The sequence below is a fragment of the Equus asinus genome, unplaced genomic scaffold (assembly GCF_041296235.1).
Source record: "Equus asinus isolate D_3611 breed Donkey unplaced genomic scaffold, EquAss-T2T_v2 contig_803, whole genome shotgun sequence".
Taxonomy (NCBI): domain Eukaryota; kingdom Metazoa; phylum Chordata; class Mammalia; order Perissodactyla; family Equidae; genus Equus; species Equus asinus.
In genome coordinates this window covers 2963192-2989151 of record NW_027225520.1, presented here as the reverse complement: position 1 = coordinate 2989151, position 25960 = coordinate 2963192, and the positions used below count along the sequence as shown (strand labels likewise).

At 45.6% G+C, this 25960-nt stretch overlaps 1 long non-coding RNA gene across 1 annotated transcript; it reads right to left on the bottom strand.

Annotated features, from left to right (window-relative positions):
* Window positions 1-2679: 2679 nt before the first annotated feature.
* LOC139044355 (uncharacterized) lies at window positions 2680-24107 on the bottom strand. Its single transcript, XR_011501287.1, has 3 exons — window positions 23955-24107; window positions 22582-22707; window positions 2680-2829 (listed from the first exon to the last, which is right to left on the bottom strand). It is a non-coding gene; the product is annotated as an uncharacterized lncRNA (long non-coding RNA).
* Between the last annotated feature and the right edge of the window lie 1853 nt (window positions 24108-25960).

Below are 25960 nucleotides of genomic sequence, written 5' to 3'. Positions count from 1 at the left end.
ACACCCAAAGCCAGAAAATTAGCACCCAGCTTGAAACACCACCAGATCCTGAAGTCAATTCCTGCTGAGGTCCCCCATCCATTTTGTAACCCCATAGTATCTCCTGATCTCACCTTTCCGCTAAGACACAGCTCCCAGCCTGCCCTTGGCTTCTTACAGGAACAGTGGGATTTCCCAGAAGCACTCCCAGCCTGGGCAAGAAATGTTTTGAAATGTTCTCTATGTATTTTCCAGGACATGGGATATGGGGAGAAGTCATTTTGGTTGTGTATGTGCAGCAGTTTTGATGCGAATAGCATCTTTTTCAGACAGAGATCAAAGAGTGGGGCTACCGGGTGTAACAAGAAAATGGATACACTGAGCCAACGTCTTCATGGTGTGAAGTCATAGGGAGCAAAGAACATGGTTAAGAGCAGAGAATATGGAGCCACAACTTATGTTCAAATTCCACCTCAATCACTTCCTAGATATTGGTAGAGGGCAAAGTACTTACCTCATTGGTGCCTCAGTTTCTTCATCTGTTGTTGGCAAGAAGGATAAGCGTACCTAATTTGTGAGGATATGGAGACTGCTAAAGGAGTTAATGTTTCAAAACACTTGCAACATCCAGCACATTGCATGCCCTGTACGCATACATTACAAATGAAATGTAAATGTTCTTCTGACGCTGTCTGTTTGCTCCAGACGGGAGACTAGGGGCTGGAAGGATGTAGACAGCACTCCCTGAGACAGGATGAATCGATGAATGAACAACCCTGTTGAAGGCATTACCAATGGCAAATCCGCCTCCCTATGGACATTCCCAAGGACAATCACACCCAAGCATCCCTCCTCCGTCCTGCATCGTCTTCTGGGATTCTATCCAGGAATCACGGGGGCTTCTTGAACCCTGGGACCCACACCCACCACAGGTTCTCTTCTGTCTGACAGCAAACCCCAGGCCTTGTCCTAATGGCTGCAGCCCACAGGCTCTGAACTCAGATCCTTTTCTTCACTTGAGGGAGACGTGTCATTCCCAGAGCTGGGCACACAGAGTGTCAGCCTTGGAGGAAATGCCTCCCTGGCCAGTGGCAGGTGGAAGAGCGCCGTGACGGAGTAGGATTTGTGGAGAGTCCTCCAGGTGTGGTCAGAAGGGGCCCAGCCAGGGCATTTGTCAGCAAGGTCTGGTTGGTGGACCTTGGTGGCAAAAGAGTGGTGGGGACAGCATGTTTTAGAGTTCCTGGCATGAGACAATCCACAGGATGGTCATGAAGTCAGAATCAGCCTAATGAGGTCCAGCGCAATGCACTGTCATTTGTTCCCTGACTGGCTCACTAATCCAGGAGTGATTTACAAGGGCGATATTCGTGTTCTACCATCTTTTCGTTGATTGGCAGGAGCTAGTATTCTTTACGAAACTTGTGTACTTTTACATAGGAAAGGATAGGTGAGTTCTGTAACAACGCTTCTTGCAAAGTTCTCGCTAATGTATTGAGTCTCTAACAGAATCCACTGCTGGGAACTTCACCAAAGATCCTGACCTTTACTCTCTGGTTTTAGATCTTCCTGGTTGGTAAATTTTCTTGACTCCTGGCTCCTTTCTTGAGGTTCGTCCACTTAGAACAATGTAGGACTGCAAGCTCTTGCCACATGAGAAGTAGTGGTTCAACTCTATGATGATGTTGGTCTTGCTTTCTAAGTGTGTGTGTGTGTGTATGTATGTGTGTATGAGACTGTTGTCTGCATCTTGCCACGTGGGTCAGATTGACTCCTTTCCTGGGAAAAATTGTCCCTAACCACTTTCTCTGGGCTTTATTTTCACGTCTTGAACAGTGCTGTCCAACAGTAGAATTTCACACTCTATCTAATGAAATTTAAACTTTTTTTAAATACTGACATTGAAAAAAGTAAAAATAAACAAGTGAAACTAATTTTTAATGGGATATTTAAACCCATTATAACCAAGATATTACCATTTGTCCAGGCAATCTATATGAAAATTAATAGTGAGATAGTTCACATTTTTTTTTTTATTGGGATCAACAAATCCATTTACATAGTCTCCGTTTGTAAGTTGAAACTTTTTACATATGTGGTTTCTGTGTCCCCCACTCAGAACCTGGGCTGACGTGTTAGAGAGGAAATAAAGCAGAACAGGCATAAGTAACGATCACTGTCAATCCAGCTCAGCACGAGCACTCACCACCGACAAAAAGGCTGTCCCTGACCAGGGAGTAGAGGCCCCTCGGGGTCACATGGTGGATCAGCTGGTTCCGCACCCAGGAATGCTGCTCTCTGTCACATGGGGTCTCTGTCACATTCTCCATCATGAGCCATGGGGTCAGGGTGGTAGGTGCAGACAGCTTCCATGCTGGAGGCTGCCCCTTCCTCCGCAGGCCCGGGGAGAGAGGAATGTGGGGACTCTAGAGAGATGTCCTGAATCCTCTGATAATGGGGGCCAGAGGGAGGGAGGAGCAAATTGGCAGTCAGTGGGAAGAGTGATAATTGGGGTGGTCACCAAAAGTGTTCATGACTCTCAAATGCTCAGAAAAGGGACTTCCCTGAGGGAGATCAGTCTACAGCCCAAGACAAGGGGCCCAGGCTGCTCTTCTTGAACAAGGATCCAAGCAGGGGAGGAGGCAGGAGGAGGACGAGCAGGAGAGACAGCAGGTGGGGTGCTCCTGGCTGGGACTCATCCTGCCGGGAGCTGCTGGCACCAGGGTCTCATCAGGTGCTGCAGGACTCTCTCAGTGGAGTTCAATGTGGCTGAGCTCTTGCTCATGTCTGTCAAATACTGGATGTTGGAGATGGTGGAGTTGAGTGTGAGGGCCTTCAGGTCGTGCCCCTTGGCTGCAAGAAGAGAGGGAGAGAGATGGCCATCACTGAGAGCTGGGCTGAGACCAGATCAGAAGCCTGAACTCAGTATCATCTGTTGCCTTTGCTCCCAGTGGAACCACCACTCAATGCTGCGCTCATCCAAGTTGAAGCCAGCATATCTCTCAGCTCCTCCTCCCTCCCCTGCCGGTAACACCAACTGCACCTACAGATTGCTCCTCAATGCATTCCTTCTGTTCATTCACGTCCCAGGTAGGTCTTATCTTTTCTCACCGGAACCAACACCCTAACATGCTCACTGGATGCATTGTCTAAAGGATGTTCTCTGCCTTGAACATTAGAAGCATTTTTCTGAAATGAAGATCTCACTAGAACACTCCTGCTCTAGCATCACCCATGGCTCCCTAAGGCCTTCAGGGTTAAGTTCAAACTTCTTGACCTGGCACTCAAAGCCCTTGCACATCTGGCTCCTGCTGACTCTTCAGCCTCATTGATGCATTCACTCTGAGTTAGGCTTTGTGCTTCAGGCAAACCAAATTCCTGTCACTTCTCCCGTACACTATGCTGTTTTTGCCTACAGGGCCATTGCTCATGCAATTTCCTCTGCCAGGAACACGCTCCACACCTTATTTCCCTATATAATTCCTACTCCTTCTTAAAGACCCCAATTGGGCAAAACTCCCTCCAGAGAGCTCTTCCCACCCAAAGGATGCCAGGTGCTTCTCCTCAAAACATCCCACCTTGTATTAGAATTTTCTGTGACTTTCACAAGACCAGGGGCTCTCTGAGGGCTGCGTCAGATTGAAATATTGGTATAATCCTTGTGATCAGCATGCTTGCCCTCAAAGCAGAATTGCACACCTCGGCTTCCCAGCTGCCCAGTAAGAATTGGTCAGTTGAGGTGTGGGGCTAGAGAGCTCCTCTGGGGAAGGAAGAGGGGCCCCCTAGGCCTGTGGTGGCTTCTGGTTGCTCAAGCAATGAGGAAGTAGGCAGGAACATGCTGCCCAGCTCAGGAGCTGTGGAAAGGGCTGTCGTCTGGGAGACACAGAGACCCCACACAGTGGGTGAAGCCCCACAGGCTCATCTGCACTCCAACAGTGGCTGTCCCAGGACAACCATTCACAGGTGAGCCATAAATGTGAGTGACAGAAGGAGGGATTGTGTGAGTAGCGGGATGTTCGAGCCTGTGAGTGAGATGAACCCAAGAGAGACAGTGTGCTTGAAGAAGAGAGAGACGCAACAAAGAGACAGGTAGAGGCACAGATAGAGGGGATACCTGGATGGACAGAGGAAGAGCGGACAAATGGAGGGTCACAGGGAAAGCAGGAAGAACAAAGACAAGGAAGAGAAGTTGAGACATGGGAGGAAAGAGGATGGAAGGAGAGAAGAAGGACAAACCGGCGAACAGGCAGGAGGACAGTTGGACAGATTGATACCTGGACAGATGCTCGGGTGGATAGATGGAAGGAAGGAAGGAAAGAATGGAGGGAGCGAGGGAGGGAGGAATGAAGGATAGGAGGAAGAGAGGAAGGAAGGAGTCTGAGAGGAGGGAGAACTGGGAAAGTCACCTGCCCACGTTCAGAGGGTGCTTTAAAGGGAGGGTAAGGCTGAGAATACAGGACCCCTAACTCCCAGGCTTGTGTCCACCTGTCCCAATGCTGCCTGTTATTACTCGTAGAGACGGGCATATGGATGTAAAGGAAACCTTGAGCCCTACCCTCACAACACACAAAACTCAATTCCTGGACACTTTGACCTAAAGGGGAAAGGTAAAATAATGAAACTTCTAGAAGACAACATAAGAAAACATCCTCGGGACCACAGGGTAGAAAAAACTTCTCAAAGAAGACACACACACACTCTCCATACAAGAAATATCGGTAAACTGGGATTCACTAAAATTTAGGCTTTCGGTTCATCATAAGACACATTACAAGAGGGAATTTGCAAGTCACAGGATGCGAAGAGATTGTCCCAGTTCCAATATTCAACAAAGGATTCACATGCAGAATACAGAAAATCTTCAGCATATTTATTAGATAAAATGCCGTGAAAGAGATACATATTAATGCTGCTTATTTTAATGAGCCACATTTATTTGACAAGGACAGTGAACAAAGCAATCTGAAAAGCAGGGGGTGAAAAACGAACAGTAGATAAACAGAATCCCAGGAGGGTTTGGAAAAAGCAAGAGAAGCCCCTTACATAACAGTTCATTGGCCTTAGAAAAGGAAAGTACTACTGGATTCTGTTAGGAAGTCAGAAAGATTGAAATATCTAGTGGCTTCAGCGGAAAAATAAGATAGGAAAAAATAACTATGATAGTTATTTGATTTTCCTCCAAATGACTTTATCCCTTAGAGAGCAAGGCACTTTCCTTTTCAATCATCAACACATCAAAGTTTAATTTCCCTCCATTTAGCCTTTTTCGTGGCCATAGGTTAGAAGCAGCAAAGGGGCTCAGCAGGCTGAACCAGTCTGCAGACATACTCTGTCCTGTTCCACACTGGCTCACACATGTGCAAAGTGGTCGCTTCTCACAAGGGAAAAGCCTGCAGGGCTGAGGGGCAGCCACCCCTTGGACCCTGTTTGTTAGTACCATTGGAAATTTCTCCTGAGTCCCTACTCAAAAAGGAAGTGGGTGGGGGGTAGAATAAGAAGGCCATATATTTGAAGGAAATAGGAGAAAATATTTCATTGTGAAAGTAATAAATGTTGCTTTTCAGAAGTCATGTGTATGTTGAAAGTCTATGTCTTAAGGTACCATAATGAAACAACGTACACCTCATCTTCTCCCTCTTTTATCTGAGCATTAGGTTAAAATCCATGAAATTCCTAAGCTTAAAAAAACACACAAAAATCACAAGGAAAGTTTTGGAGGTCATGGATGTGTTCAGCACTTGGTTGTGGGGATGATATGATGGGTGTATGCATATGTCCAAACTAATCAATACACATATAGAAAACGTGTGCATTTTTTGTCTATTACTCATACCTCAACAGAGCTAAAAATTCAAATAAATTCCTAATTACTTTTTGAGGGTGCATAAAAGTCAAAATTTCTAATAAAATTCAGATTGTTAATTTCTCAACATAAATAGCATTCCTGCTTTGATGGGTGACCCCACAACTCTCAAAAAAAATCAAGAGCAGTTGCTACTGTCAATCTCAGTGGAAGTTATTTTCAACACCTCACCCCCTCCTTTACACCTCATTATTTAAAAACCAAGGAAATAGTCTTCAGCTTTTAAAATGAAGGAGTAAATGAGTCAGCTTGACATTATACTTTATTCAAGATTTAATGTTAAGTAAAGGAAATAACTGAGCATGAGCAGAATCCCTTCCATAACTCATCTTTTCTCCTATGCTGATAATAAAAATGACACTCTACTGAAACATAGTTTGCATCATATATTCTCAAGTAAATATATTTCACTGCTGGAGATTTGATTTCGTTTTTTTTCTTTTTTTAATCAATAATTTACACAAAAAAATCAATTTAGGAGATAAAACGTATTGCTATTTAGAATTACTTCCTGATTGTAAATTACTAGAAGTGTAAACATGAAGTCAACGCTAAGGACGTTTTAATTCCTTCAATTCATTTTGCCAAATTTCTTTTTTAGAAAATAATGTTAATATAGGACTTTGAGAAACCTGTTTCATGACACCCTAATCTGTTGAAGGATAATTTTGAGATTCTCATTCAATTTCTTCATATTCATCTATAAAACTTATTTGGCATCTTTCATCTTTTTAACATTTTCATCTTTTTAACTTTCGAAGGTTTAACTTTCCAAGAGACTATTTTTTAATGACGAGCTAACTGATGAATTTGTGCACCAACTGTTTTTTTGAGACTGAATATACAAATGGACAAAGGACAGATCATATATGACAGTATAACTCTGACCCCCCAACGTGGGAAGCAAACATCCCAAGAAGCCAAGTCACAGCCCCTGCAGCATTCAGCACAGAACAGTCAGCACTTGGTCAGTAACTGCCAGTTTCCAAAACTCTCGTTCTGCTTTCAACACAGGACCGCCAGAGAAAGCCACATGTGCTCCCTAAACCATCACATAGGATGCCTGCCTTCTATTTAGTGAGCTCCAGCTTCCCCGTGTCAACAAATTCCAATCAGGCCACCCCTCCCCCACTCCCCTGACCTCTGCCACCCTCTCCCCTCCCTTTCCCTTCTCTCCTCTTCTTGTGCATGCGACAATCCTCTCCTGTCGCATTACAGTCTCTGCAATATTTTTAACGTGTGATAGACCAGCTCCTCCCTCAGAGTTCTTCCTGGTCCATATTTTCCTAGCTTAGCTTATGCGTTTATTTTTTCCATGTAGGATCATTTATCTAACTCAACAGAAAAGCTCGTTAAAATTTTTATTGGCATTGTATTCAATTTATAAAGTAATGGGACTGACCATTTAATGAAACTTCCTAACTTAAAACATAGACTGACTTTCCATTTGCCAACTATTTTTAATTGAAATTTATAGTGTGATCATTGTAGATTCTACACTGCTGTAAGGAATAACTCCAAAAGTTCCAGTGTACACTTTACCCAGTTCCTTACAATGATAACATTCTGCAAAACTATAGGACGATACCACAGCCAGCTTGTTGGCATTGATGCAATCCACTATCTTATTCAGATTTCTCCAGTTTCACTTGTACTAATTTGTTCCTGTGTATTTAGTTCTGTACAATTTTATCAGATGTGCAAGTTTCTGTATCCATCACAGCTAAAATAATGACCAGTTTTATCACTACAAGGTATTCTTGCATTGCCTATTAAAAAATCAATGGATGTTATTTTTTAGAGCAGTTTTACGTTTACAGCAAAATTTAATGAAATACACAGTGTTCTCATATAGTCCCTGCCCCCACATATGCATAACCTTTCTGTTGTCAATACCCCTCATCAGAGTAGTATACTTTTCACAATTGATGAACATACATAGGCACATCATTATCACTCAAAGTCCATAATTTACATTAAGGTTCACTCTTGGTGTCAGAGATCACTAGGGTATAACTCTGTGGTCCATTTCTGGATTCTCTACTCTGTTCCATTGATTTATGTAGCTGTCCTACAATGAAAATGATGATGCTGTGATTACAGTATGTACAAGGCAATACTAAATATTGTTAAAGTGTTTACTGCCGCATTATTCTTCCTGTCATGATTGTTTTAGCTACTCTCAGCTATGTGCCTTTCTATATAAATTTTAGAAAAAGGTGTCTCTGTCTACAAACTGTGGTGGAATTTTTATTAGAATAATATTAGACCTATAGATCAATTTGGGGATAATTGAGACCTGTCCTCATTATTCTATCCAGTAACATGGTGAGGACTGCAGAATTCTCAGCACATAACAACTCCTTCCAAACCCCCACACCAGGAGGAGACTCAACCAAACTCTGGCGTGGCTTCTAGCTGCATAAGTCTGTGTAACCGGAATGACTCCAGCCCACCATTAAAATGCCTTCCTGAGAGCTCAAAGCTGACAGAAAAATTTTCTATTTATTTTAGTCAACACCCAATTATAGGCCTCTGATCCCCCTTCTTAGAGTATTTACTAAAGAGGGCTTACAACTGTAGATATGTATCTCTCACAATTCTCTAAAGGACCTAAGAGCCACTCCTTTGAAATACGATCATTAAGACAGATAGAGCCTCTTTCTCTCAACTTCTGAGTGAGGATAGAATCCTAACTTTGATAACTGCAAAGTAACGAACACAGTGGGTCTAATCACAGTTACACTGACCAACCTTTGTACTTTTTTACTTCTTTGACTCTACTGAGCCCCTGAACCCTGCTCCTTCATTCCGTCTTTAAAATTCTAGATTCACCTCCGTACAAATCTGAGCGCAGCTCAGCTTCTGTCAGCTGTTACTGAATAAAATCTGCTTTCACCACTTTAACTAATTTCTGCTGCATTTGTCTTTGACAATAGTAAGGCTCTCAATTTATTTGCATCTTCTTTAATCACTGTAATCGGTATTTTATAATTTTCAGCATCAGATCCTGTACACATGTTCTTGAATTTATGCCTGAATATTTCATGTTCTTCGGAGTGGTTCTAAATAATACAGCATTTTCAAGTTTATCATCTGCAGGTTCATCATTAGTTGTAGAAATAAAATGGTCTTTTGTGTGTTGATCTTGTACTTGGTGAACTTTTTGTACTCATGTATTAGTTCTGATTTTTTTTTTTTTTGTAGATTCCCAGAGTTTTTTTACACAGACAACAATGAAACTAGGAATGGTTACATTTTTTCCTTTCTAAACTCTATGGCTTTTATTTCCTTTACTTCTGTTATTGCCAGAAGCTTCAGTATTTTGTTGAATAAGAGTAGTGAAAGTGGTATTCCTTTCCGTGTTCCTTATTGTGGGGAGAATCATTTAGTCTTTCCCTGTTAAGCATGAAGTCAACTGTGCATTTTCTGTAGACGACCTTCAACAAGTGAAAGTAGTTTCCATCTATTTCAAACTTGCTAGAAAATTTTATGACAAACAGGAGTTGGATTGTATCAAATGTTTTCTCTACATCTCTTGCCTATTAACAAGTCTTGCCCTTAAACAAATAGACAGCCAGTTATTTCTCTGGCAAAAATTGGTTTATCTGGGATTAGCAAAGAATAGCCATTTGGAGTGTGCAACCATGGCAAGCCATGCAGGAGCACCCAGCAAGGAAGAGAGGAGAAGCTCTTTTATCTCAGAGTGGGGAAAACTGTGGGGGCTATTGGACACAGTCTTGAGGGCAGTGGCTTTTCATCGGCAGAGTTGTGACAGTCTCTCCTTGGGTTAGTTTCTGACTGGTCAGGAAGAGGATGTCTTTATTCTTCCTGTTGCACTGCGCCTTTGACATAGGGCATGAGAACTCCCTCTATTAGCCTTCCAACACTATTTCAACTACGTTTCCGTTTATTAACTTTCACATGTCCCCATTTTGATTGCCATCTTTCTCTGAAAGCACTGTTGATCTGCAGTCAGATTTTTCCACTTTCAGTAGCCTCTCGTCCCTCGAGGCCAGGAAGGAGCTTCTCTGGGAGTCATGTCCCAGGTTGGAGGAAAAACACACAGATTGGAAACCTATTGTGGCCACATTTGAGGAACACGGAGTGAGAGGAGGGAGAACTCTCTGGCACTTTTTACCTGAAGTTTGCATGTTATCAAGATCATAGGCATTGGAGATGATCTGAAGTGTCATGTCATCCTCAAAGGTTTGGCAGACAAACTTCCAACAGACCTGGTCCAGACACCTTGGAAACCTTCGCATCAGATACTGTCTGCTTCCATTTGGAGAAATCTTTATTTTTAAGTCACCAAATGATGTGCAGTTCCCCCCAGAGTTTGTGCTTTCTTCAGGTGTGTCCCATGAATCCAAGTCTTGAGTTTTGTGGCAAAAAGCTTGGCTAGCAGCGCCCGATTGAGGAAAATACTATCATCTTGGTTGAGTTTTGTTAGTTTGAAATTTTTGGTAAGTTGTTCCTTGTTTTCAAGTTGTTAAATTTATGAGAATGGAACTGTTTATATTATTTTCAATGGCTGAAGAACCTGCAGTGATCTATCCCTCTCGTGTGTCTCAGGCCTTTGAGGGTGAAGAGGCTTCCCCAAAGCTTCTTGAGGCAGAACCCTGTTTGCTGTTGGCCTCTAACAGCTTGAGTGCATCTGGGTTGGGGAGGAGACAGAGACTTCCAAGAACAAGTTGTTTCTTCTTGAAGGAATGCTGAAGATGCCCAAAGTATGGTACTTTGACATACAAATTATTTGGAGCCAAAAGCAATCGAGAGCCCGCAGATGCAGGAAAAACTCTTGATCTCCACCTTGACTGCTTTAAATGAAGGATAGACTTCCTCTTTGGAAAGGAAATTTATGTTTCTAAAGGAAATTTCCATTAGTAAAAGCATCTGCACCAGAAAGAGAATGACTCTTAGAGAATTTTTTTTGGAGGAAGATTAGCCCTGAGCTAACATTCCCCACCAACCCTCCTCTTTTTGCTTAAAAAGATTGGCCCTGAGCTAACATCCGTGCCCATCCTCCTCTACTTTATACGTGGGATGCCTGCCACAGCATGGCTCAATAAGTGTTGTGTAGGTCCGCACCTGGGATCTGAACTGGTGAACCCCAGGCCATCAAAGCAGAATGTGTGAATTTAACCCGTGTGCCACCAGGCCAGCCCCTACAGAATTTTTTTTTTTTTTTTAGGAAGATTAGCCCTGAGCTAACTGCTGCCAATCCTCCTCTTTTTGCTGAGGAAGACTGGCCCTGAGCTAGCATCCACGCCCATCTTCCTCTGCTTTATATGTGGGACACCTGCCACAGCCTGGCGTGCCAAGTAGTGCCATGTCTGCACCTGGGATCAGAACCGGCAAACCCCAGGCCACCAAAGTGGAACGTGCGCACTTAACCAGTGAACCACCAGGCCAACCCCTAGAGAATTTTTTTAACTGAGAGATTTATCTGCATAACAAGGCAAGCTTTATTTATTATACATTTTCTCCCTTCATCTTCCCATAATTTTCCTTCATCCACTTCCTGCTGCTGCTCACCCAGATGGCTGCCTGCTTCCAAGCTCCCCCATGTGCACCCAGTGTGGACTGGACTTGCAACTGGCAGCTGGTGTGGAGCTGCCTGCTCGAGGGCTGCAGAGCCCCATCCTAAGTCTCATCCCCAGCATGACCTACCTGGCCAGCAATACTCAGGATCTGCCACCACTGCACAGGATTGGGGCCGCGGCACTGATGGTTCAGATTGTGGGCAGTACCCAGCCCAATTCCCACTCACTTTTGTTGACCACACGCCTGTGCTGTTTGCAGATGGTACAGATTTAAAAGAGAAGTCATATCCTGCTGTTAAAGTGGAACTGTTGGACTGACTTGAGGGATTTTTCAACACCTGTAAAACTAAAGAGAAGCTGGGAGAATTATCAGAAGAGTTCTACAAAAATGAACTACTATCGATTGAAATGTTGAATATACATGTCCCTGCAGTTGCTAAATTGAGACGTCTTTTAGACAGTTCTCCTAGGGAAGATTTACTAGACATTCTGACATCACTTATCCAAACAAGCAACAGAAATGCTCCAAATTTTAGATACTGTGACTCTGGAGGAAACTGTCCAAGATGATGATACCACTGCTGGTGAAACAAATGCAAGAATTGAAATTGCTTTAAAAAAACAGAAAACTTGGGGCCGGCCTGGTTGCACAGTGGTTAGGTTTGCGTGTTCTCCTTCAGTGGCCTGGAGTTTGCCGGTTCAGATCCTGGGTGCAGACCTATGCACCATTCATCAAGCCATTTTGTGGCAGGAGTCCCACATATAATGTAGAGGAAGATGGGCATGGATGTTAGCACAGGGCCAGTCTTCCTCAGCAAAAAGAGGAGGATTGGTGGTAGATGTTAGTCAGGGCTAATCTTCCTCAAAAAAAAAAAATTATAACAATAAAACAGAAAAAGTGAGAAAGATGATAATAAATGCATTATATGAATATGCCTCAATAGGATTTCACACATCCTAGGTACTTTATTTTCTGGCACATTGTTATGGGATATCATGCAGGTGATTTCGACATATCCTGTGTGTTTTCCATGCGTGTCCGACACCTGATTCTGGCGTGTCCGGCAGGTAGTTTCAGTGAATCAGGCACCTGGTTCCGGCGTATCCAACAGGTGGTCCCGGCATGTCTGGTAGGCGATTCCAGCACATGTGACATGTGGTTCCGGCGTATCCGGCAGGGGATTTCGACGTCTCCGGCAGGTGGTTCCAGCATGTCCAGCACCTGGTTCTGGCATGTTTTGCAGGTGGTTCCGTCATGTCGGCACCTGGTTTTGGCATGTGCGACACCTGTGTCTGGTGTATCTGGCAGGTGGTACTCACAAGACTGGCAGGTGGTTCAGATGTGTCTGGCACCTGGTTTTGGCATGTGCGACACCTGCGTCTGGTGTATCCGGCAAGTGGTTCTCACAAGACTGACAGGTGGTTCAGCTGTGTCAAGCAGGTGGTTCTGGCATTTCAGGCACCTGGTTCTGGCTTCTGCTGTACCTGTTTCTGGTGTATCCATCACATGGTTCCAGCGTGGCTGGCACATGGTTCTGGCATATTCGGCAGGTGGCTTCAGCGTACTGGGTGCCTGGTTCCGGCGTATCTGACAGTGGGTTCCATGGTTTCTGGCAGGTGGTTCCTGCGTGTCTGGCATGTGGTTCCGGTACGCTCTGAATGTGGTTCCAGCATGTCCGTCTGGCGGCTACCATGTGTCCAGGACCTGATTCCATCGTGTGCGGTTGGTACTTTCAGAGTGTCCAGGTGTTGGTTCCAGCATGTCTGGCCGTTGGTTCCCGCATGTCCAGGGGTGATTCCGGTGTGTCCAGCAGGTTGTTCCCGCCTTTTCCAGAAATTGCTTCTGGTGTACCCAGGACCTGGTTCTGGTGTATCCGGCAGGAGATTTTGGCGTGTCCAGCAGGTTGTTCCAATGTGTTACGCTGATGGTTCCGGCCTCCGTGGCAGGTGTTTGTGGCATGTCTGGCACCTGATTCTGGCGTATACGGCAGGTGGTTTCAGAGTATCTGGTACCTGGGTGCGGCACATCCAACAGGTGGTTCCGAAGTGTCTGGCAGGTGGTTCCGAAGTGTCTAGCATGTGGTTCTAGTACGTTCGGAAGATGGCTCAGGCGTGACCGTTGGGTGCTTCAGGCATGTGCGGGAGTTGGTTCTGGCGTGTCAGAGTCATGGTCCCAGCATGTCCGTCATTTGGTTCCAGGTGGTTCTGGCTTGTCTGGTGGGTGCTTCTAGTGTGTCTGGCGGGTCGTTCTGGCATGTCTGTGTGGTGGTTCCAGAGTGTGTGGCGGGTGGTTACGGCATGTCTACCAGGTTTTTCCAGCACCCAAGGTGCCTGGTTCCAGCGTATCGGGCAGGTGATTTTGGCGTGTCCAGCAGGTGGTTCAGGTCTGTCCGGGAGATGGTTCCGGCGTGTCCAACATGTGGTTCTGGCATATCTGAGAGGTGGCTCCGGTGTGTCCGGCAGGTGGTCCCATTCTCTCTGGCACATGGTTACGGGGTATCATGCAGGTGATTTCAACGTGCCCTGTCGGTTGTCGAGGCCTGTCTGACACCTGGTTCTTGTGTGCCCGGCAGGTAGTTTCAGTGAATCAGGCACCTGGTTCTGGCATATCCAACAGGTGGTCCCGGCATGTCTGGTACGTGATTCCCGCCTGTGCAGCACATGGTTCTGGCGTATCCGGCAGGTGATTTCGACGTGAGCGGCAGGTGGTTCCAGCATGTCAGGCACCTGGTTCTGGCATGTCTTGCAGGTGACTCACTCGTGTCTGGGACTTGGTTCTGGCATTTCTTTAAGGTGGTTCATTCATGTCCAGCACCTGGTTTTGACGTGTACAACACCTGTTTCTGGAGTTCTTGGCAGGTGGTTCTCACAAGACTGGCAGGTGCTTCAGGCGTGTCCAGCAGGTGGTTCTGGCATGTCGGGCACCTGATTCTGGTGTGCCCAGCATGTGGTTCCAGACTGTCTGTCAAGTGGTTCAAGCTGGTCTAGCAGGTGTTTCAGGTGTGTCCAGCAGCTGTTTCAGGCGTGTCCGGCACCTGGTTCTGGCCTGTGCTGGACCTGTTTCTGGTGTATCCGTCACATGGTTCCAGCGTGTCTGGCACATGGTTCTGGCATATTCGGTAGGTGGCTTCAGCATACTGGGAGCCTGGTTCCGGTGTATCTCACAGTTGGTTCCATGGTGTCTGGCAGGTGGTTCCTGTGTGTCTGGCATATGGTTCTGGTACATTCGAAAGGTGGTTCCGGCATGTTCAGCAGGTTGCAACAGTGTGTCTGGGACCTGATTCCATCCTGTCCGGTTGATGCTTTCAGAGTGTCCTGGCTTTGGTTCCGGCCTGTCTTGCAATTAGTTCCCACATGTCCGGTGGGTGATTCTGGCGTGTCTGGCAGATTTTCCAGCCTTTTCCAGAAATTGGTACTGGCGTATCCAGGACCTGGTTCCGGTGTATCTGGCAGGTGATTTTGGCGTATCCAGCCTGTTGTTCTGGCGTGTTAGGATGGTGGTTCCAGCTTGTGTGGCAGGTGTTTGTGGCGTGTCTGGCACCTGGTTCTGGCATATTTGGGAGGTGGTTTCAGTGTATCTGGTACTTGGTTCTGGGATATCCAACAGGTGGTTCCGAAGTGTGTGGCATGTGGTTCTGGTAGGTTCAGAAGATGGTTCCGGCCTGTCCGTTAGGTGCTTCCAGCATGTCTGGAAGTTGGTTCTGGTGTGTCAGACTCATGTTTCCAGTGTGTCCAGTGGGTGGTTCCAGGTGGATCTGGTGTGTCCGGTGGGTGCTTCCGGTGAGTCTGCTGGGTCATTATGGGATGTCTGTGTGGTGGTTCCAGAGTGTTCGGCGGGTGCTTTCGGCATGCCTGTCGGGTTTTTCCAGCCTCTAAGGTGCCTGGTTCAAGCATATCCAGCAGGTGAGTTCTTTCTCAGCTTCCTAAAGAGCTGGAAGCAAGACAGTTTGTGGCTTGTCTCCGCTTGAGGGATGGAGGCAGTGCTTTGTGCCATCCACCTCTCGAGCAATATAGGGCATGGTTGAGAGCAAATGGGCCTTTCTGACATAGGGGCTTTCTGACACTCTCTCCACGAATGCACAAGGACAGTTGGTTAAAAGCCTCTTGTCTCTATCCTCCTAAGCTTGTGGAATCACAATCATTCGGGCCTTGGCCCCCTTGCTTAAGGGGAAGATGTAGCCATTACCCCTGAGCCGGGTTGGCAAGAGGGAAATGTGGCAGAAGCAGAAGTTCTAAAGCAGCGAGTTAAGGGCTGGGAGGAAATGGCGTTCAGCTGCCTGTGTATGAGAGGTTCCCAATATGCTATAAGAGCACTGTGGAAAGCGACTTCTTTCTCAGCTTCCTAAAGAGCTGGAAGCAAGATGGTTTGTGTCTTGTCTCCCCTTGAGGGATGGAGGCAGTGCTTTGTGCCTTCCACCTCTAGAGCAATGTAGGGCACTGCTGAGAGCAAAGGGGCCTTTCTTCCATAGGTGCTTTCTGACACTCTCTCCTCCAGTGCACAAAAGCAGTTGGTTAAAAGCCTATTGTCTCTCTCCTCCTAAGCATGTGGATGCACAATCATTCGGGCCTCAGCCTCCTTGCTTAAGGAGAAGATGTAGGCATTTTGTCTGAGCCGGGTTGGCAAGATGGAAATGCCCCAAAAGCAGAAGTTCTAAAGCAATGAGTTAAGGGCTCCAAATAAACAGCATTTCAGGTGCCTTTGTATGAGATGTTCAAGGTACACTATAAGAACAGTGTGGCAAGTGAGTTCTTTCTCAGCTTCCTAAAGAGCTGGAAGCAAGATGGATTATTGCTCATCTCCCCTTGAGGGTTGGAGGCAGTGTTTCGTGCCTTGCAATTTTAGGGCAATGTAGGACTCTGCTGAGCAAACTTGGCCTTTCTTCCATAGCTGCTTTGTGAACACTCTCTCCACCCATGCACAAGGGCGGCATGAGAGGTTGCCAGTATGCTGTAAGAGCACTGTGGAAAGCGAGTTTTTCTTAACTTCCAAAGAGTGGTTGGTTAAAATCCTATTGTCTCTCTCCTCCTAAGCATGTGGAAGGACAATCATTCGTGCCTCAGCCGAATGATTCGGGCGGGACTTGTGTGACCCACCTGCCTTAAATGCTGGAACCAACTGTTGGACACTTCAGAAGCATCATCTGGAAACGGTGGAACCACCCATCGCAGATGTGAGAATCAGGTCCAAAACGTGCCAGAAGCACCTGCAGGACACACCAGAACCATCTGACTCAAACGCCAAAATCACCTGCCGGATACACAAGAACCACTTGATGGACACTCCAGAATCACATGACGGGCATGAAAGAACCATCTCTCAGAGTGCCAGAACCATGTGCTGGAAATGCCGGAACCACATCACTGACAGACATGAACCACCTGCTGGACACGCCTGAACCACCTGCTTCACTCGCTGGAACCACCTTCTGGACAAGCCAAAATCACCTGCCGGATACACTGGAACCAGGCCCCTTAGAAGCCGGAAAAAGCCAACAGACATGCCAGAAGCACCTGCCGCACACTCTGGAACCACCATACAGACATGCCTGAATGACCCGCCATACACACCAGAAGCACCCACCAGACACGCCAGAACCACCTGGAACCACCCACCGGACACACTGGAACCATGACACTGACACGCCAGAACCACCTTGCAGACATGTCAGAAGCACCCAAAGGACATGCTGGAACCATCTTCCGAACGTACCAGAACCACATGCCAGACACACAGGAACCACCTGTCACACACTTCGCAACCACCTGTTGGATATGCCGAGACCATGTGCCAGATACACTGAAACCACCTCCCGAATACGCCAGAACCAGGTGCTGGCCATGCCACAAACACCTGCCAGACAAGCCGGAACCACCAGCCTAACACGCCAGCACAACCTGCCGGACATGCCAAAATCACCTGCTGGATAAACCGGAACCAGGTCCTGGATACGCCAGAACCAATTTCCAGAAAAGGCCAGAGCAGCCTGCCAGACAGCCTGGAATCCCCCGCCAGGCATGCGGGAACCAACTGTCAAACACGCCGGAACCAACACCTGGACACACTGAACGCACCAACCACACACAAAGGAATCAGGTTCCGGACACATGGTAGCCACCAGTCGGACACGCCGGAACCACCTTCAGAACATACTGGAACCATATGCCAGACACACAGGAACTACCTGCCAGACACCACGGAACCAACGGTCAGATACGATGGAACCAGGCGCCCAGTACGCTGAAGCCACCTGCTGAACACGCCCAAACACTGTGCTGGACATGCCAGATCCATATGATGGATACACCAGAAACAGGTCCAGCACAGGCCAGAACCAGGTTCCAGAAACAGCTGAAACAGCGGCTGGACACACCTGAACCACCTGTTAGACCAGCCTGAACCACTAGATGGAGAATCCTGAACCACATGCCAGGCACACTGTAACCAGGTGCCCGACACGCGAGAACCACCTTCTGGACACGTCTGAACCACCTACAAGTCTTGTGAGAAACACCTGCCGGATACACCAGATACAGGTGTCGCACACACCGAAACCAGGTGATGGACATGACTGACCACCTGCAAGACATGCCAGAACCAGACATGCCAGATGGGGAAGAGGTGATTTTGGGGGAGAGGAGCTTTGTAGATTTCTCACTTGGGCACTTACCTGTTTTGTTCTCCATCCAGGGTTTCTCCTGGGAGCAAGTTCTTGAGAAATCTATAATGAAAAGTATGAGCTATCTACATAGGGAGAACTCAGACTTCGTTCAGCAATTTCCTGGGCGTCTGGAGACTCGATAGAATACTTTTTTCTTTTTCCATTGCCAACACCCATGCCCATTCAGGCCTATGTGAGTTTTTACAATGCTCCTCCAACTGGTCTCCAGGCCTCCAGCGTGCCTCATTTCTCTTCATCGTAGAGGACAATAGCAGATCAATGTTTCTGAGGCATGGCTCCACCAGTGCCCTCTCTGATGCGGAAACCTTCCTCTCACTGCCTACCTGATAGACTCCAACTCTCTGCCTTAGCACTCAAGGGCCCCTCCGCCTTTCATGTATCCCACAGTCCTGCCAAACCGAACAGTACCCACTACCCAAAAACACACATTGCATTCTTCTCTTTCACCTCTGCCTGATCAGATGATGGACTTGAAACAAAGCCATCATTTGCTAGTTAAGTGACTTTTGCACAGGTCATTTCACCTCCCTGACCCTCAGTTTCTGCATATATAAGTGATGAATAGTAAGAGTCACCTCATATTGTTCTTATAAAGAATTAAAATTGACTTAGAGAGCATATGCAAAAACAGCTGGCTCCCTGCCTGACATGCTGCAGTCACCAATAATTATTCGGATCTAAATATTGGCTCATGCCATGCCCTGCTTCTTTTCCTATTAAAACCTTATCCTTCAAAAATCGGTGTGTACCCTTTCTTGAAGACCAGCCCAAGGTGTAAACTGAAGTTCATTTTCCTAAGCTGCTCAGTAACATTTATAACGCAAAGTCTAATGCGTTAGACCGTTGTTTTTTTTTTTTAAGCAAAAGAAGCTAACTCTGGCTAACTTCAGTTTTCTTATTAAAGAAATTGACTAGAAGGATTTACGGTAACTCACATAACTGAAGGGAATTTTTGAAAAAATCAACAAACAAAAAGCAAAAATAAGCTTTGGAAGACACAATAGAGCACAGTGTATAGTTATTATTACTGCCGTTCACCAAATATTGTCGGCTCTTCTCTGGCACACAGAAGGGATGTATCTTCTTGGCCCCTTAAAGTCAAATGTGACTTTGTGAGCCTTTGGCAAATGAAACTTGAGCAAAAATGAGGCTGTCTCTTCCAGACAAACCTTTGGCAAACAGTAGGAGTGTGTTTTTCCTGCCTGGCAGTTGTGCAAGAAGTTGGATCGAGCATCTTTTAGCTGCCATCTACTCAATCCTCCAGACTGAGCAAGGATAATACAGAGCCAGCTCCTGATGACATGGAGCATGTTCGAGAAATAAACCTTGGTTATTTTTAGCTGAGACTTAGGAGTTTGTTGTGAATACAGCACAACATGGACTATCTGACTGGTGAAAACATATGTAGGGGAGGAAGACATTTCCTCTTCCCAAATGTGGGTTCGTCTGGCTGGAGAACGAATTAAATTCACATGAGACAGAAAAGCAAGAGAAAATTGGACAAAGCTTTATGAGGAACCGTGGCCCGGTGCCTTTCTTCCCGAAGGAAGAAAGGGCACCAAAGAAGTGGGGTGCACATAGTGGTTATATACCGCCAAATGGGGTGTTTCACATGTGATTGAAATGTCCCTCCCACAATAGTCACAAGATTGCCCTGTCGGCACTTGATGGACACAGCAGGTAGTGGGTCTGCTATCTCAGTGGGCATAGCAGGACTCAAGTCGATTGTCTGGAGCTGGGCGGTCACAGGTGAGCTCAGCAATCAGTTCCTAGCCTAAGGAAAGATGCTTAATCCTTAAGAAATGCCAACGTTGGGAGGGGGAGGAAAGTCAGTTACAGGAGGTTACCAGACTAGCACAATAAAATGCAGATTTAAGTCCTTGCCTTTGGTATTGATTAAGAGTTTTTAGAGAGAAGGTCATCTCCTTTCTTCTTCCTGGTACAGGGAGGGAGGCAACTTTTACAGATAGAGATTTACCTTACAAATGTAAATGTGCCCTAACAAAGGGCAAGTTCCATTCCTCCTTCCCTGTCCCAGTTTCTCAAAAGCAATCAGCCTCAAATAATCCTGATGCCAAAGAGACATATCTTGGGGTGGCCATTTCCAGGTCCCCACACATACATATTACCAATTTCCTGTGCTGTTGACCAAAATGACTTCAGTGAGCCAATATTAGAATTCCTTTTCACAAAGGTGGATAAGTGACAGATTAGAAGTCTACACTGTCCCAGGAGTGTAGACAGATACCATGCTTATATATAGCAAAAATATTTCCTCATTTTGTCCTTTACCTGTCAATAAAAAAGCATATCTATAGAAATCTGGAGGTAAAGCTCCAGACAAAACCAACATGGTGACAAGGAGGAACATTACATACTTGTAAAAGGAGCGACAGATGAGAAAATAATAATAATGGCTGGGAACTTATAGAACCTTGCATTGAAAGGGATCTCATATGGAACTCAGGAAATATTTATAGCTGAAAGCACTACATGACAAAATCTGGTGGATGGAATTAAACAATACTTAGAAGAAAGATACCTTCAACATACGTATCTAAAAAGAAAAATTAGAAACCAATGAGCTACTTGTTCAAGAAGCTAGACAAAGAGCAAGACAGTAAAGTCAGGAAGAAAGGAAATGAGAAAGAGAAATGCCAAACCTTTGTTTCTATTTATTTGCTCTTTATTTATTGCTATGGACTGAATTCTCTCTCCCCACCATTCATATATGGAAGCCCTGACCCCCCCTTGTGACCATGTCCAGACACAAGGTCTTTAGGAAGTAATTATGGTGAAAATGAAGTCATAATGGTGGAACCTAAATCAGATAGGACTGCGGCCTCATCAGAAGTGGAAGAGATCTCTCTTTCTGTTTCTTCACACGCATACACACACCCCACCATCTGAGGACTCAGTGAGAAGGGGACCTTATGCAAGCTGAGGAGAGAGCCCTCGCCAGAACCTGACCATGCTGGCATCCTGCTCTCAGGCTTCCAGCCCCCAGAATGGTGAGAAAATAAATTTCTGTTGTTTAAGTCACCCACGCTATGGCATTTTGTTATGGGAACCCAAGCTAAGATGCTTATCTTTCACAGTTTGTTCCTAGGTTCTGGTACCAATTCCAATGTGTGTGGGGTTGTGGGTCGGGGGAGTCCCCCCCACCAACAAGCAATTCTTGGGACACCAGCTGGGTGTCCTACAACTCAACTCGATTCTGACACTATGTACCCAGAGACAGCATCACACCCCACAGGTTAAGGGTTCAGCCCCACAAGACTGCCCCCACTGCAGGTGCCAACAGCAAGTCTAGGTTGTCGCCTATGCTTCTGAGCAACTGGCTGTCAGTAGGAGGTTCCCAAGACTCTCTACTCCGGTTCGACGAATTTGCTAGGGTGGCTCACAGAACTCAGAGAAACCTCTTACTTACTAGATTACCTGTTTATTAGAAAAGGATATGACTCGGGAATAGCTCGATGGAACAGACGCACAGGGCAAGACATGGGGAAAGGGCACTGAGCTTCCACGCCCTCTCCAGGTAACCACTCTCCCAGAACCTGCACGTGGTCACCAACCTGGATGCTCTTGGAAATCTGTCCTTTTGGGTTTTTATGCATAAGCCGTTTATTTATTCTCTTACCCTCGGCTGCTGTTTTTCCTTCCCCATTTATAGCCCAAAGCCAATCAAAGAAGGACATGTGCAGTGTGATGCTGTTCCTGCACATTTTTTAAGTGCATAACAATGTAAGAATTTGTTAACGGAGACATACACATGTATGTCTTGACTCTGCATAAAAATGTAATCTTTTGTTAATGGAGCCATGCACATGGATATTCTTGGAATCATAAAGAATGTAATTAATTTTAGGATATTGATACCTATGATGAGGGAGGGAGGAGAACGGGATGGAAATGTGAATTTTAGGTGTGACGGCAACATTTTGCTTCTTAAAAACAGAGATATCGTTGTGGGCTGAATCATGTCCCTGAAAATTCATATGTTGAAGTCCTAACTCCAGGACCTAAAAATAGGGCTGTATTTGGAGAGAGGGCCTCTAAAGAGGTAATTAAGGTAAAGTGAGGTCACATGGGTAGGCTCCAATCCAATGTGACTGATAGTCACGTAAGAAGAGAAGATTAGAACTCAGACACACACAGAGGGAAGACCGTCTGAGGACACAGGGAGAAGCGGCCGGGGAGAGAGGCCTCAGAAGAGACTATACCGGCCAACGCCTTGATCTTGAACTTCAGCCTCCAGAACCGTGAGAAAATAAATTTCTATTGTTTAAGCCACCCTACGTGTGGTATTTTGTCATGGCAGCCCCAGCAAATGAATGCAACATCGGAAGCAAATAGGGCAGAATTTAACGTCTGTTCTTTCTGGGTATTGGGGCCGGAGATAGAGGTCATACTATGTACTCTTCTGCATATTTGAAATATTTCCATAATAGTTAAGAAAATAACAAGCAGATCCCGAAAAAGAATAACCAGAGAGTAGAAATTTATGTGTGATTACCTTACAGGCCAAGGTGGGTTTCGTGTTGGGCAGGTGGTTCTCTTCCACAGGGTGTGTCAGTCACCCATGAATTCCCGTCTCTTGGCTCTGCCATTCCTGATGCCTGTATCATTGTCTGCAACCAATCTGCACAAGGAGAAAGAAGGAACACGGAGAAGACACACCTGCTTTCAAAAGTTCCAACCTGGAAATGGCACACACCACTTCCACTCCCATTGCATTGGCTGAAACATAGTCACACGCCACACCTCACTGCAAGTTGCTGGGTGACTGCCTTCCTGGGCACCCAGGACAAGGATGTGGACAAACAGCCAGTAGTCCCACCCACAATGTCATCAGGTTGACCCTGGTCTTCATGCTGCTGCTCAGTCTACAGCGTGTCTGCCAGCTCTATGGTTAGGGTTTAGATATTTTACAAAGTCGCGGGGTTGGGGGTCATGGTTTGGGACTTCAAAGAGGAGGAAGCCGATTCACAAGGAGACAGGAAACCAAATGTTTGCTGGGCCATCTCTAAACAAATGAGAGAGAACTTGTGTAAAATGGGCCCGGCTAGGTACCTTCTTCTCTACCACATCTAGAGTTCCCTACGTTGACAGCTCCTTCCTGGAACAGGCCTTCTGTCTTAAATTCTTTTAGGCAGTTAGGGGCGAGGCCAAAGTTTCTTTTATATATAAATTTTATGTGTATATATGTAATTTATAGAACTAAATAAATGAATTTAAATATAGATACAATGGATTATATATTCTATTATATATCAATATTAATATATATTATATATATATAGATAATCTCCTTGGTTCTCCAGAGAACCCTGACAAATACAGGAGGAGTTAATATTCTTTTCTCGATGGCATTTACATTTAATCATTTGAAATTCTTAGTTATGACATTGTTATGGCTTGCAAGGAAGTGTCCTTTTCAGTGTTTCATTTAGAGGCCTCAAGATACCAATTTTAAAAAGTTTCCCATTTTATTTGTTTGGTTTGATAGGCTTTTTCCAATTGAGTGCACAGATAAACCAATTTAGGTATTTCAAAGGAGCCCCATTTAGGCCAGCGAAGCTTTAAATCACCCTGAGTAATCTGAGCCCAGTGGGACAGAAATCTACATGTAGAAGGTCTGTATTCTTTAAAGACAAAACCAGCAGGAGTCCCAGAGTGGGGCTGTTCTTCGGTGGTCCTCTTAGAAAATGGACTTCTCATTTGTATGAACTTACCAAAGGATCAAAGGCCCAGAAAAGGAGTGAAAGAAACAGAAGTTTCTAACAAAGCTGACAATGGAAGGATGGCCAGAACCAGTATCAAAGGACGCCTACATAAAGAGTCTGGACCTCTACCAAAAATGGGTGGTCCAGGCCCAGGAGGACTTACCACCAGGAACCAGAGCCACCAGGAGGAGACGACAGAGCACAAAAGATTCTTTGCAGGCACCTTGCTTGTGTCTGTGAAGTGGCACCAGAATTGAAGGTCAGTAGCTAGGGATCCCACTTCTGTCACCACGTAAAGTCAGCAAATAAGAGGCATAAACTGCAAAAGAACCAAAAAGTTTATTTGGGGTCTCAAGAATTGCAATTCAGGAGATGTAGATTCGAGTAGAAGCTCAAATGTGCTCCTAGGAAGACAAAGGAGGCAGGGGTATATAAAAGGAAAGGACACAGGCTTACAAAGCTCTACAGTGAACAGTTAATGACTGGTTCTGGCATGGGGTGAGCTGACTTGCCAGAACATAGTTGGTCCTAGGCAGACTGCCCCTTCTTGGAATGAGGAAATACTTCAAGATGTGACCTCTGCTGTCAGGTAAAGCTCAAAAGTTCAGTTAACGTCTGGTGGTGGATGTGGTGTACAAGCATAAGCCCCACTTCCTTAATGGCCTCCCAGCTCCATTTTAGAAGCCTTGAAAATGGTACTCCATTTTGTCATTGTCATCCACCACAGTCACGCACCATGTAACAATATTAACGATGTTTCGGTCACTAATGGACCACATACATGAGAGTGGTCCCATACGGGTAGCACCACATAGCCTGGGTGTGTAGTAGGCTCTACCACTTAGGTTTGTGTAAGTACACTGTGTGATGTTCACACAACAGTGAAAGTGCCTAATGATGCATTTCTCAAAACATGTCCCTTTCATTAAGTGAGGTATGCCCGTACTGATTTTAGTCTTGTGAATGTTGAATAATGAATTATTCATTTCAATTATTTGAGCCAGCCCCACTGGCTGAAGACGGTAAAGGCTGACTGAAGCAAGAAACTAAAATTTGTTATTCAACATTCACAAAACCAAATGAGTAAAGAACTTTAAGTTCTATATCAGGGTTCATGTAAGGCAAAAACATTCTAAAGGAAAGATGGATTTGAGGACATATATGATTCTGAGTATAAATGTCTGGGTACTAGCAAAAATTCCAGGGAGCATTTCAGACTTTCGAGGCAGTGGAATTGGTGAAACCAAAGTCAAGCTCTCCAAACAGTCAAGGGGGCCCAGGCAATATCTGGAGTACAGGTGGAACAGGCAGAAAATTCCATTAATGTAATTGTATGATATGATGAACGGACAGAGTTGGAAAATAGGATGGCAGGGTAGGGCAGAGGGACCTGGAGGGCCCAGGATGGATGGAGAGATCAGCTGGGCTGGTGGGGGGAAGGGGCCATGGGCACACCCTCTTCATGTCCCCTCCCCCACCCTCTGAAACCCTTTGTGACTCTTCAGTGCTCTGTGATGCAGGCCTGGGATTATAGGCAAGTGTGGACACTCTCAGAGCTCAGTTGCCTCAGGCAGCCTTGCGATTCAGAAAATGGAGTTCAGTCAATGGAATGTTCTCTCATTTCTGAATAGCCATATTGAGTTGTTGTTGAGCATCTGCTCAACATTCTTAGATAGTGACCACAACCTCACCATCGTGTGTGGGTTGTGGTTGCTTCTTCTGTTCCTGTGCTTCCTGGTGGGGATTCCATCTTTACCAACCTTCTGGAAAACCAAAATCTACCAAAAGGTAAGGATCCCTGGGCAAGCCACCAACAGGGATTTTTTATTGTTGTTTCCATTTCTAGTCCCACATTTTTAAATGAGTTGGTCCAGAGAGACTCCTAAGATGGCAAGTCTGAATAGAGGATAGAACATCATCCTTCTAGGGGAATAGGCCAGGCAGGACTAGGGGTTCAGCTGGGACTGTTTCCCATTTAAAACTCACAGACCATCTGGGTGTGGTGGAGGATTCCTGGATAAAATCCCATCACTGATTTCACGGCCCTGCATTAGGTTATTTAGAGAGTTTGGGATCTGTGTAGGAGAACACTGTTCCCAACACTGGATCATGAGTCACGTTCCCATGTCGGGCGTCATTCGACCAAACTGTCCTTTGTATTGGGCAGAT